This window comes from Ursus arctos, unplaced genomic scaffold (assembly GCF_023065955.2).
Source record: "Ursus arctos isolate Adak ecotype North America unplaced genomic scaffold, UrsArc2.0 scaffold_25, whole genome shotgun sequence".
In the NCBI taxonomy this organism is placed as follows: Eukaryota; Metazoa; Chordata; class Mammalia; order Carnivora; family Ursidae; genus Ursus; species Ursus arctos.
In genome coordinates this window covers 44,638,091-44,647,948 of record NW_026622930.1, presented here as the reverse complement: position 1 = coordinate 44,647,948, position 9,858 = coordinate 44,638,091, and positions in this window count along the sequence as shown.

The following is a 9,858-nucleotide window of genomic DNA, read 5'->3' as shown; positions in this document are numbered from 1 at the left end:
AGCTCATTTCTGCCGTAGACAACATGACTTGCAGTGCAAGATAGTTTGACCAGGGCACTTTCACATTCAGAAACTAGTCTCTCTTCAGGCAACCCTGAAACTGGAGACCCAAATATAGGAGTTCTATTCTAGCCACTGCCATGGCTACATTCTGAGAACAGAGAAAGAATTCTACATTATTCTGTTTGTTCTTTGAGTGAATTTCTCATCCCCATTACAGTGGTTTCTGAGCTGTTTGAAATATCGAGTAAAAAGTTAAATGAATCATTTAAAAAATTATTAACAATATTGTACTTTCGCTTTGCATTATTCCATCTATATTTTAGTTTCCACTTTAGATAGAGTGGTTAAAATCTTGCAATATATTGCTAGGAAGAAATAATTACAGTAATTTTAAGTACTCGTGCACATTTCTACAGAGATCATTCTGGAATGTCAATGAAAATTTCTATTGTGTCCCTGTGGTGCTTGAGCAATTCTGGGTGTTACTGGGGTTTAAGAAGTACCCAGTGTGCTGGGAAGGGTTCACCAGGGAAAGCTGCCTGATTGACTTTATTATAAGGTGAGTTTATCTTGGTGAATTACCTAAAGTTACAGCTTTAACTTTCTAAGTTCTGGCATTTAATGTCCAGGTTCTGGTCTGAGTGGATTAGATCAAGTTTATAAGAGATTGAGGATAAATGTAGTGAACACTATGCATTGAGTTTAAGGGAGACAAAGAGTAACTAATAATTGCACAACTAACTGTCAAATAAAAAATTCTGAGTAAAGAAGTCCTGGGAGCTATCGAGCATGTCACAGGGCATGATGGTCAAGCAGATAATAAGAAAAGACTTTTTGTTTTAGCTTTTATTTATTATGAAAGAGAGAGAGAGAGAGAGAGAGAGAGAAAGTATGGTGAGGGGCAGAGGTAGAGGGAGAGAATCCCAAGCAGATTCCATGCTGAGCATAGAACCTGACTCAGGGCTTGATCCCACAACCCTGAGATCATGACCTGAGCTGAAATCAAGTCAGTCGCCCAACCGACTGAGCCACCCAGGTGCCCGTGAGAAAAGACCTTTTTAAGGTTTACAATTTGGCATTTTTGTTTATTTAGTTAAATACGTTATCATACTGGTAGAAATTGCTCTGTCCGTCTCCACGGTAAATGTATCCGTCCGCGGACTTGTAATGTACAGTATGCTTCCCGGGTTCTTCAGCTTCAAGCTGCGTCTTCAACTTCTGCTTTTTCTACACGTTTATACAAGCCATTTCCAATTATTGATACATTCTTTCTTTAAATAAGCTACTACCACAGATCAAGTTATATGAAAGGAAGGTATTCTTTTAGCTTAGGAGACTTTTCTTTCACTATGTGTTAATGTTATTAGTCAAAATCTGAATTTGTGGGTTCCTTGGTGCCCCACTACAAACACCCATGGCAAAAACAAGCTCCTTCAGGCTAGGAACTACATCTGCCAGATCTTGGTGGCCTCAAAACCTAACACAGTGCTTGGCACAAAATAGGTGCTCATGAAACACTCGTTAAGTACCGTCAGCTGAGCTGGGCAGTATTTATTATCTTGAACTGGTAGAACGTGGTCCCCAGATGGGCACTTGAGGCTACACTACGTTGCTGATACAATGATGCACTCATAGAGCCTGTGAGCCTGGCCTGTTTACCATTCCACTGCACACCACATGGTGAAGGCCACAGGCTCCTACCTGCTTTGAGAATTCCGGAGTCTAAAGAGAGGAATCATGCACAGATAGTTTTCTTCTCCCAGAGTCCCCCAAATTCAGAGGTAGAGGTGACATTCTTCTGTCAGATTTCTAAAATGCCCACCATGAGCTTTGGGGGATCTCAGAATCCTAGACAGGTTTCATAAACAAGAGTTTGGGAGGGCCTTTTAGATTTATGTATGACAGTCTTCATCTGCTAAATATTTTAATAATCTTAAACTCCAAAATATCAAGTAGAAGAGAAGTTGTTTTCCTAGGACAGTGTGCTACAGGAGAGGTAGAGATGCCACACTGTATAAATATGAATTAAACACAAAGAGGAAATAGAAATTTAGGTGCACTTAATTATTTCAAACTTTCACCCAAAACTTCATTTAGCCCTTTCTTTCTTTCTTTTTTTTTTTTAAGATTTTATTTATTTATTTGCCAGAGAGAAAGACAGCCAGTGACAGAAGGAACACAAGCAGGCGGAGTGGGAGAGGAAGAAGCAGGGTCCCAGTGGAGGAGCCTGATGCGGCACTCGATCCCAGGGATCCAGGATCACGCCCTGAGCTGAAGGCAGACGCTTAACGACTGAGCCACCCAGGCGCCCCTCATTTAGCCCTTTCATTTCAGTGTTTAAAAGTTAATATCGTGAAGTCTATTCCATAAAATACGATTTTTAAATTCACAATGATACAATATTTTAGCAAGTTCCTAACCTTGGACCCATTCCTAATTGTGTGACTTTGATCAAGAAATCACTTGACTCCTTGTTACTGGTTTAGATTAGTCAAAAATAATCAGTTTCAGCTTGCATGACTTTAACCTTTAATCTTTTGGTTGTAGTTTTGTGTAGGACTTGGCTGAGGAGGACTTTAAGGCCACGTCTCAGCTCTACCCGAAGGTGCCACGATGACTCAGCACCATCCATCACGGGCCTGCGGAAGAGGAGGCAACATACGCATGGTTGTATGTGCAGGTGCTGTGTTTTGATTATTCTGTTCTAAATGAATTTTAAGGGTTCTTCAGTTCTAAAAGTCTAATTCTGTTTATAAACATGGAAATATGTTAATGATATACTATCAGTGAAAAATTACAATTATGTAAAGTCCTTTCTGTGTACACATTTTAGCATAGAATGAATTTGGAAAGATGCTCATCAGATTATTACTTGATAATCTCTAGGTGGTAGAAATAAGGGTATTTATGTATTTTTGTCTTTCTTTCCTTTTTAAAAAAATTTTAGTTATTTATTTGAGAATGAGAGAGAGGGAGGGAAGGAGAGAGTGTGCAATCAGGGGGAGGGGCAGAGGGAGAGAGAGAACCCCAAGCAGATTCTGGCTGAGAGTGCAGCTGACACAGGGCTTGATCCCATGACCCTGAGATCATGACCCTAGCGAAAATCACGGTGCCCCTAGTCTTTGTTTTCTAATTATTCTTCAGTGATCATAGTTTGCTTTTGTAGTAAGATTGGGAAACCTTTTTTAATGTCTGATTTCCAAACAGGTACTTTAAGTGCATTTGCAAATTATAAATTTTAACAGGTATAAAATGATAATCAAATCATGTTAAAGGCATCATTTATTATAATAAGCAAAATGAGTCTAATAGATAGCACCAAATAATATTTTAGGTACATATTGAATACTAGTATCTACAAAAACTTTTTATTAAATTTTAAATTCAAATAATTATACATGCTTCTAGTAAAATTTCCAGTAGTACAAAGAAAGTCCAAAGTAGGGGCTCTTGGGTGGCTCAGTTGGTTAAGCGACTCACTCTTGGTTTTGGCTCGGGTCATGGTCTCAGGGTCCTGGATCCAGCCCTGAATCAGGCTCTGGCTTAAAGGGCAGTCTGCTGGAGATTCTCCCTCTCCCTTTTCTTCTACCCCTCCCTGCTGCTTGTACCTTCTCTCTCTAAAAATAAATAAAATCTTTAATAATAAAAAAAGAAAGTACAGAGTAAAAAAATAATCTTCTCATCTGAGACTTCCAGTTTTCTTCCCAGTGGCAATGACAATTACTAGCTTATTGCATATCATTACCATCACCATATGATATATAAGCATATATATATATATATATATATATATATATTCTTCTCCAAAATAGAACCATACTGAATATAGCATATTTTCATTTGCTTTCTTTTTTTTTTTTAAGATTTTATTTATTTATTTGAGAGAGAGAGAGGGAGAGTGAGCAAGCAAGAGAGCACAAGCAGGGGGAGGGACAGATGGAAAGGGAGAAGCAGACTCCCTGCTGAGCAGGGAGCCAGAAGTGGGACTCCATCCCAGGACGTTGAGATCATGACCTGAGTCAAAGGTAGATGCTTAGCGACTGAGCCACCCAGGGACCACTCATTTGCTTTCTCTTGATAATATGTGTTAAAGGTCATTTCCTATCAGTCCATGCAGTTTCTATTCCCTTTTTTTCTATGGACTGCATAATATTATTTTTTAGAATGAATCCTAATTTGTTCAGCTAGTCCTCTGTTCGTCACACTTATGTTTCCAAATTTTTTTTTAGCTATTTCAGACAATGCTGCCTCGAATAGAGCTGCTCATTTATCTTTGAGCACTTGTATGAGTATTCCAGAGCACCAATTGCTGGAAGCAGAAGTGTTAGGTCAAAGGCATGTGAACTGAAAAGACTGATAGGTATTTTTCAAATTACTCTTGAAAGAAGTTTTACTTATTTACATCCTCACTATCTTGTATGAGAATGCTAGTCTTATTAAATCAATGCCAACAATTACTTATAGGTGGAAATAGTAACTTGTCTTAATTGCTCTTGCTTCAATTATAAGTAATGTGATCTCTTTCTGCATTTTTACTACCTGATTCTGAGAATTGCCTGTTAATTTTCCATTCCTCAGTTTTACATTGTATTTTTTTCTTTTTTTAAAGATTTTGCTTATTTATTGGACACAGTGAGAGAGGGAACACCAGCAGGGGGAGTGGGAGAAGGAGAAGCAGGCTTCCCACTGAGCAGGGAGCCCGATGCAGGGCTCGATTCCAGGACCCTGGGATCGTGACCTGAGCCAAAGGCAGACACTTAACGACTGAGCCACCCAGGCACCCCTACATTGTATTTTTTTCTAAGAGCTCTTCCAGAAATGGTAAATGAGTTAACAGATGATAATAAAACATTATCTCAAAATTAGCTTCTTCTAAGTTGTTTTGTTTGTGATTGGTGTCTTGAAAAACATAGATTCCATTCCACTTAGTTCAATAAACATTGAAGGGAAACTTTCCAAATGCAGGGCTGCACACTCTAGGGGGACAAAAAGATTACATGGGTAAAAGGTTAGCTCGGGAAGCCCACAATTTAATACAGAAAATGAAAACAGAAAGCCAGGCTCTTATACTAGTATGAGGGTGTACGAGAGTGCAAGAGGTGGAGTGGGGGAAGGTTTAGGGGAGCAGACAGGTGCCTTATGAACGGGGCCTCGAAGGACAGGTGTGTTCGTTTCCTAGGGCTGCTGTAACAAAGTACCACGAACTGGTGACTTGAAACAGCAGAAATTTACTGTCTCACAGTTCTGGAGACTAGACCTCCAAAATTAAGGTATCGGTAGGGCCATGCTGCTTCTGAAACCCAGGATAAAATCCTTCCTCGCCTCTGCAGAGAGTCTGGTGGGGGCCAGCGATCCTTGGCCTTGCTTGGCTCCTGCTGCATCCACCCAGTCTCTGCCCCTGTTGTCACCTGGCCATCTTCACATCACCTTTACTCTACGCATGTCTGTGTCTGTGTCCAAATTTCCTCTTTTCATAAGGTCACCAGTCATACTGGTTGGATAGGACCCACCCCAATGACCTCATCTTAACTAACTCGATCATCTGCAAAGACCCTATTTCCAAGTAAGGTTACATTCACGGGATGGGGTTGGGACTTCAACATATCTTTTGGGGGGATACATTTTAATCCATACCAATGGATAAGATGTCAGTGGAGGAAAAGGGGAAGGCAGTTGGCGAAGGGTAGGTATCCTAGGAGAAGAGAAACGAATTAAGACTGCTCAATACAGGGCATGTCCAGAAACACTGAGTACTTCGTCCGGTTTTTTGAGAGCATGTTGCAAGTAAGAAAGCTGTGGGGGAGGGTCTTAGGTCCGTGCACTCTCCAGGGAACGGGCAACCACTGAGCTGCCCATCATCCGTGTCTTAGGGAGATGACGGCTGTAGCTGTGTGGAGAATGGATTGGATTGGGGCACTAGCGGAGGCAGGAGAACCGGAGAGGAAATTACTGCAGCTGCCTCCGAGAGGTCAGGCGGCAAACACTGTACTTCTAAAGCAGGGGGTTAGGGCGTCTACACTCACCCTCGGACCCGCTCCAACTGGGGTACACAAGGCCTGCTTGCTTGTGATTTGAAAATTCCATAATCTCGAGGATCTCCCTGGCCCATCAGAAAATTGCTTGAAATATACTCCTGTGCTTCTTCATCCGACGGGGCTGCTTTATGAGTCGCAGTATCGCACCTGACAAAAGTCACACGTGTTGCTTCCTCCAAAAGAGGCCCGGGGTTGCTTGTGACTCTTTGGAAGGCCTTTCTTTCTGTTTTTCTCCTTAGCATTTTCCGACTGGCTCACCAAAACATCTCGAACCAGAAAATGAAGTTTGAAAAACGTCTTCTCCTTTAAGTTCTTTAGAGCTTTTCTGCACCTTTGCTCAAAAGAGTATATGAAAGTGGGTGAATGGCTGCCTTACGCAGGGCCGGCCGGGCAGATATCGTCTGCTTCTGCGGAGGAAGGGTCCACCCACTGTTCACCATTGCGCTGACCTGCGATATGCTTACGATCATGCAGGGGATCCAGCAACAAAAGAAAATAAAAGTCACCAGAAATACATGAAAGATACCATTGTATATTCAGGAGCAGAAGTGTGGCACATTTCAAAAATGTCCTGTTTTCTGCTCCAAGGAGAAGAGGAGCTGGGTGTGTGTAAGTATCAGCCATCCTCTAAGACTAAGTAGATTTCCTATCTGGGGCTGTTTCTCTTGAGATCTTCAAATACTTTTAGAATCTTCTCAGCTCTTCTTCACAGAGAAGGCTATACCTGGCTTCAGCGTTCTCAGCAATTGACTTTTGATGTCATGTAGCCAATTGGCTTGATCCCTAGCTACTTCTGCGGCTCCAACGTAATGCAATGTGCCAACACGCAGGTAGGAAGCAAGAAGAACCAAACTTTATAAGCCTGAAATGGGTTAGCCTGAGCACCCAGTGTTGCAAGTAGCTGGCGGATATTCAAAAGACCACCATCTTACAGGGAGGAAACGTTGAAAAAGCAACTTAAATGCAGATTCAAATTCCAGTGCTAATAGTTGTTGTAAGGATGTTTTATGTGCTGTGCCAGACACCATGCTTCTATCTGGATGCATCGTAGCCAATGTGTACGCTCAAGGTATGCAGGAGACCAAACAGCTGTTGCCCAGACAGGCAGCACTGAATGCAGTAGGCTGAGTTCTCACGGGTAACATAGCATTTATAATCACAAGGTGGTCTGGGTGGTACAGCTGAATTCAAAACAAAAGCTGCGCTAAAAATGTTTGTTATTGAGATTAGGGATTCTTGATTATCATACATTTTCTTAATGCAGTGGTTTTTAATTCTAGCCCCAAATGGATCCATTGCCCTCTGGAAGAGTTAGATATCAATTTTTCAGAGTAATTTGACTTTAAGATAGAAATAGCTTTTGTCAACACGAATCCACAGTTTACTCACTTATTCCACATTTTTTAGCACCTTTCGTGGGTGGGAACTAAAGTATCCCTTAATCTATGCAATTATCTTTTAGAATAAACAAATATATGAACACCTTAAGAGCAAATATCAGCCTAGGAAAATCTACACAAGCAATACTTTTTTTAAACCATAAATAATAACCACACTGCATTATCCTTGCATTCAAGAACACTGCAAAATAAAGATCATTTTTAAAGCCCTTTTTCGCCTTAAAATATAATAACAGGAGATAAAGCCTTCAGGATCATTCTTTCTTAGTATGGTGTGTGCTCAGGAAATAAAGACATTTATTTAAAAAACTATACATACTTTATTTTATTTCTTTAGGGGGAGAGAGCACACACATGTGCTGGGGTTGGGGGAAACAGAGGGAGAGGGAGAAAGAATCCCAAGCAGACTCCCTGCCCTGTGCGGAACCCAACACGGGGCTCAGTCTCAAGGGCCTGAGATCATGACCTGAGCTGAAATCAAGAGTCAGATGCTTATCCGACTGAGCCACCCAGGAGCCCCTAAAGAAGTAAATATATTTTAAAGTAAGAGCAACAAGTATAGTAACATTAGTAGAGAACAATAGCTTCACGTTTACCCTTTTTCCTTTTTGCCTCTCCATTTTTTTTATCAACTTCTCTCTTTCATGTTCTTCCTTGATTTCAGTTCGTTTCCCTTTTATTTCCATCTTCCCTTGTTAAATTTTCCATTTTTTCCTCCCTTGCTTTCTTTTTCCTCTTGACTTTTCTCCTCTTTCCTCATCACATTTTATAAATACAGCAGCATATGCAATATAATTATTAATTATTTCATCAGTTAAATATATATTAAATAGTTGTTAAATATTTTAATAAAAAACTTCCCCAAACTCAAACTGTAACAAATAAAAGAATAAAACTCATCAAGAAATTGAATCTTTTCTGCCTCTTTCTCATTTTACATGTCTACAAACAAATGACCCCACCTCTCTATTCAAATACCAGAAGGTAAAAATAAACAGAAAATTAAGAAATTACTATTTAATCAAAATCAATTATAATGAGAATTTAAAAGAAATTATAGCTTCTGTGATATATTTTCTCTAATCTTTATATTACCAAAAACAATGCAACTGGAAAAATATTTACCCATATTTGTCACCCTTGGTTGATAAGAAGTATGGACATTACAGAATAAAAATACATGGTGACAGAAAATACACTTGCAAGAAAATTTCCTAGGAAAAATGGTGCCTACAGATCAAAGCGGAACACCTGAGACCTGGCAAGGCACGGTCACTTCAAAGGTTGTTCTCTGCACAGCTGTAAATCTGCTTTAGGTATAAAGCTTGCAAGAACTTGAGCACCCTGAGAACATTCCAGATTAACGTCCCAGTTGGACAGAAAGTAATTAAAGACCCTGAAAAGGAGGATATTTTGAAATGAAATATTTTTAAGATATTTCTTTCTCGGGGAATCTTTTCTCAGGTCAAAGCATGACCAGACATTCAATATTTTGTTCAGGATCTGAGGTTAATAAATAATGACCATTCAAAACACACACACACACACACACACAAACAAACAAACAACGACTGTTCAAATGGAGGAAGAATGGTGGATGCGGATGGATTCTAATTTGTAAATGTAGGAAAATACCAGCGATTACACCAGCAATACCTGATGCTCTTTCCTTTAGGTTTTGCCGCTTATATGACTCACCACCTCTCCATCTCTTCTATTGCTTTTGATCAAATTGTTTCAAGCCTGCTTCATTATCCTCCTCCTCCTGACTGCTCACTTTCTGAGACTTCCTTTCTGTGTTCAAGGGTGACACCTTTGTAACAAATAGACTAGGGTGCAGATGAAGATTGTTCAGACTTGATATTTCGATACAGACACAATATACTTTGTACTGAAGTGGAGAGAATATTAATCCCCTTTTGTACATTTACATCAACTTCTCTCTTCCCTTCCTCTGTTTTCAATGATGTCATGTTTTCTTCTACAACCCTCAGAAGTTACTGCCCGTGCAATGCCCCACATGCACCTACAAAGATTTGCATGTTTCTTTTTCTGCGTGGATCTCTTCCCTGCCAAATGTAACTTTGGTTTTACCGTACATTGGGACTTCCTTCTCCCTTGCTCTCACATTATAATGTAGTTAATCAATTGTCCAATTGTAATTCATCAATGAGGTAAATTGTCCAATGATGGCTTATCCATTTAGAATGGCTTATCCATTCTAAAGAAAACTTTAGAATTGCAGAGCCACATTCTGCCCACATGGACATTAAGGAAGAAGTAAAGCAAGTCGTCCTAGAGGCAGGAGTCAGGCTTCCTCGGCTCACCAGAGCTGAGAGGCTCTGCCACTAGGTTTAAAATTCTCCCCTTACTTTTCAAGTAAGTCCAGAGCAGATTACATGTCCTATTTTTGTGCTAAT